The sequence below is a fragment of the Brassica oleracea genome, chromosome C3 (genome assembly GCF_000695525.1).
Source record: "Brassica oleracea var. oleracea cultivar TO1000 chromosome C3, BOL, whole genome shotgun sequence".
In the NCBI taxonomy this organism is placed as follows: domain Eukaryota; kingdom Viridiplantae; phylum Streptophyta; class Magnoliopsida; order Brassicales; family Brassicaceae; genus Brassica; species Brassica oleracea.
The window spans coordinates 15,071,182-15,076,119 of NC_027750.1; positions in this window are offsets into that span (position 1 = coordinate 15,071,182).

Genomic DNA, 4,938 nt, shown 5'->3' on the forward strand with positions numbered 1-4,938 from the left:
CGTTGGCTAACATGTTTTTTTTTGTCCTTAGCTGATACGTGTCGGCAAGGGAATGGTGGAAGAGTTTTCGTTAGGGCAAAATCGAATTGGGATCGAGATCGACATTTCTCGTCTCTCTCCTTCTCTCTCGCGGCGATCGAAAGGGCGATTTTGCTCTCAACGGCACATCTCCTTCGTGACGGTTCTCCCGTCGACGAATCTCCTCCCAAGTCGTCTCCTCTCGACGGATCTCCTCCCGAGGCATCTCTCGGCGGTTCTCACCATCGATCTCTCGGCGCATCTCCTTCTCTCTCGATTCTCTCCGCGGATCTCTCAACCGTTCTCTCTGTGATTCGAAGGTGAAAGGGTATGTGTTCCTCCTCCTTATGATTTGCATGTAGTTGGTTTATGTTTTCGATCTACTTTAGCTGAGGTTTGCATGTATTTAGACTTTGATTGATTTGCTTGCTTTGCAATAGATTTAGGGATTTCGTATCATATATTTTCGTCTCTTTAGTCTTTGAGAGTGTGGTTATTAGATGATAGTGGTATTATGTGATGTTATCGTGTAGATTTAGGGATTTCGATCGTAGATTATAGTTGTGATATAGATTGTGTACGTGAGGTGAGATGAGTTTATCGATTCAGTAGATGTGTAATGTGTTCTTCGCATTTGGTAAATGTGTTCTGTTATCGATGAAACTGAGATGTGTGATTATTTGTTGTTTATCTCATGAAACTGAGATGTGTGTTCTTATGTTTCCGAGGTTATTAGGTGAGGTGAGGTTCGATCACCAGGATTGTATTAGCAAGGAGATCAAAGAGAAACAACCATTTCCTCCACAGTTGAAGGTAAACTTCTTTCTCTTCAGCTCGAAAGTAATGTAGTTTGTATAATACTTGCTTGTATGTTTAGCTACTATAAATGTCCATCTGTAATAGGAATGTATTCACGAGGAACCGGAAAACCAACAATTGTGTTGGAGGCGCATTTTTTGGAGCACCAGGTACTATGAACGATCTTAATATTCTTGATCGATCACCTGTTTTTGATGACATTATTAACGGAATAGCACCACAAGTCAACTTTTATGTTAATGGTCATCCGTACCATTTGGCCTATTATCTCACTGATGGGATTTATCCTGACTGGACGACTTTTATTCAATCTATCTGTCTACCACAAAGTGAGAAACATTCATTATTTGCTAAAACCCAAGAAGCTGTACGGAAAGATGTTGAACGTGCCTTTGGAGTCCTGCAAGCTAGATTTGCCGTCGTCAAAAATCCATCTAATTTATGGGATAAACAAAAAATAGGAAATATTATGAGAGCATGTATCATCCTCCATAATATGATTGTCGAGGATGAACGGGCAGCAAGGACACAATATGTGGTTCCTGGATTTGAAGAAAGTGAAGAGGAAAGATTTTCCGTCAATATGCCTTCGCCTCTCGGCAATACAATGGATCGTCGAACGAACGTTCGCAATAGACAAGCCCATCATAATTTAAAAAATTATTTGATTGAAAATATATGGACTAAATTTGGACATCTTCCAAATAACATGTAATTTATAAGTTTTTATGAATTTAATAAAATGTTTGTTTCCTTTTAATTATGTTTTTCTAATTTTTTTTCTTTTTTTTTAATTTTTTTTGTTGTAATTTTCTTTTTTTTTCAATTTAATGTTAAACTTCTCTTTTATGTTTTATTTAAAATGTATCTTTTATATCTTATCACACATTAAAATAAATATTATAAAATATGCAAAGACTTTTTTTGTCTTACCAATAATCAACAAATTGACAAAAGTCCTTAAGCATTTGTCCTAACTAAAAAATAATACTAATTTATTCTAAGGACAAAATTTTGTAGAACCAATAATGTTGCCCTAAGTAGGGCTTCCATTAAGATATACATATATACACTAACGATATGATGTAGATCTGCCTCTCTCTTAATTTTGTTATTTTTAATCATATATGTTATTCCGTTCCCTTGCATAATTGGATTTGCTTATAAATTTAATCCGTAATCTATTTTTCACGTTGAGAAAAAGGCATTTATGAATGTCTCACTCACTCCCATCTTTTTTTTTTTTGAACTGCACGGAGTCGGCCCTGGGCCAAGTCCAATAAAACATTCGTCTTATTCCCTCAAAATTTTTGAAAATTTTTATATGTAAATAGGCCTTCAATTTGTGAAAAAAAAATTTTTAGGCCCCAAATTTTTGAAATCTTTACTAAATGGTCTTGGACCTCCAAACTATCAGGGCCGGCCCTGGAACTGCACTCCCATCTTTCTTACACTGCTTCAATGTAAATATATCAACAAAACGAGAGAACATTTTTGTAGTAATCATGTGTATAAATCTTTTGAGACTTGTTTTATCATCATTTTAGTAGAAATAGTGTTCGCTGGAGTTTGTAAATATATTTTACATAGAAAAACCTTAAGTTTTATTTATTTATTCCAAAACTGTAATCTTGTTTGACATGTAAGCGCAGACTCAACTGCTTTTGAAACAATAATGAGTCCTCTTAATTTTAGGTAGAACACAAAGATAAATTACAATACTACATGTTTTTGATGAAGGCTTTGCAATCACAATGCGTCATTATAATATATTCAACTACAACCAGTGTTATTATAATAGTTATAATTGTATTCGGTTGGACCAAAAGCAAGATTTTGAGGATCTGATTTGGTGTGACCCAAGAGACGTTACCACTCAACGAACCTCTACAGTTACCAAAAACAAACTATACTCCCTCCGTTTTTGAATAAATGTCAGTTATAGAAAATTTTTTTTGTTACAAAATAAATATCGTTTTCGATTTTTAATGCAAAATTTATTAGTTTTATTCTGTAATTTATTTTTATATAGGTTGAAATATGGTTAGGTGTATTGGTAATTGTGTTTTTATATAGAAAATGTACAAAATTAATTGTTTTCTTAATCCGTGTGCACAGACCCAAAACAACACTTAATATGAAACAGAGAGAGTATTACATATCTATTTTTATAGATATACATGACACGTGCATGATTTTAATGGACTACAAAACCATACACACACATGTGTTTGGAAGGGTTTATTAAAGGATAATGGCTTTAACCAAAAAAAAATGCTGACAATTCCTTTCTTATCATAAAATTTTACACATAACGGAATGGTTTATTAAAGGATAATGCCATTAGCAAAAATATTATCAAAATACTTTAATAGCTTATATTTTTAGATATAAAAAATAGTTGAACTTTGGAATTCTGATATAGAAATTTATCTATAGTTTATCTTTCATATGATAGTTTTTTTTAACACAAAGTGTTGATAGCAACACTAAATGATAGTTATAAATTTTAATGTTGACAAAGAGTGCAATTTAAGAATCGATTACTACCTTTTTCTCCTAATTTTGCAATTTTTTTCTTTTTCTAAAATTATTAGATACTTTCAATATCCACCGTTGGAGAAGCCTTTTAATATAAAACTAGATTATGATCCGCGTTAAAACACGGATTATGTTTTATTTTTGTTTGGACTTGTGTTATTAATGTAGTGGTCAATCATATCCAATTTATTACTTATGTAATGAACGTAAAACTAAAAAATATCTTTGATATTATTTGGCAAAATCAAACATATGATTTATAATAAAAATGATGCTGAGACGTTTGAAACTTTTTGATCAGTTTTATTGGAGAGAAATCTTCTAAATTTTGTTATGGTAAAATTTTCAAAATCGTTAACTTTATATTATCAATATAATTTGTAACCTTTTAAAATATATATATATATATATATATATTGAATATATTTCTAGGATTTGTTTGCTTCCAAAATCATAGGAAAAATTCTTAACCAAAATTTTAGGTTTATCCTTAATATTAATGTAAATGTTATGAACTTTTTGGTTTGTTCTATCTAAATTTAAAAAATTAACGATTTAAATTTCATGGAAATGTTTACTCTACAGAATGGTTGGATTTAAATTAATTTAACGATTTGTAAGTAATGGAATGGATTTAAATTTCATATGGAAACGTTTGTCACATTATATTTCGTATGAAAAATTGTTATATGAATTAATAAATCATATTCCATTGCGCAGATCGTTTGTATTCATATTGTGTATACATATGGAGTAATATATTCTTTCTAATGAGGACTTTCACAACTTTCACAACTTTCACAATTCAAACATAGAGACAATGAGGAGAAGAAGAAACAAATGAAAAGGGTGTATACTTATTGTGTAAATATTTGTTTATTATAATATGTTGTAAAGAATCATTCGATTCAGTTGTATCAATGAACTGTGGAATATAAAAATATAATTTACTCATTTTTGAACATATGAGTAAATTACAGGGGTGGTAAACGATTTTAGTAAACAAATATAAACCAAGTAGACAAAAAAAAGAGAGAGAGAGAAAGGAGATCTGAGATCGGATCCGGCGTACAGCCGGCGCGTGAGCGTACGTGCCTGCGTCGGAACCTTTCTCCTACCGTCAAAAGGATTTCTTTTTGCTTCTTCTCCGTCGCCTATCACCGAACGCCTTGTCGGAGCTCTGGATTGGAGCCATCTTCCAAAAGTGGTTCCCCACTTGGAGGGAAGACGCGCTCGTGTGGAGGCCCATGGCGTGAGAAGATAGGCTTGCATGTTCAAGTGGTGATTCCGGGAAATGGAGGCTATCACAGATCCGGCGACGCCGGCTTTTCTCCGGGAGGTGGAGGCTTCCTCAGCTTCGCCGCCGCCGGTTCCAGTTCCCGGGAAGGGGAGGTATTCTCTGCTCCGTCTTCGCCGGTTTTAGCTCCGGAGGGTAGAGGCTCACATAGCTCTACGATGTCGGTTTTGATTCCGGAGGGTAGAGGCTCACATAGCTCTACGCTGTCGGTTTTGGACCCGTAGTCTTTTGGGGTTTGGGTACTAGTTTGGCTTTGGTGAAAT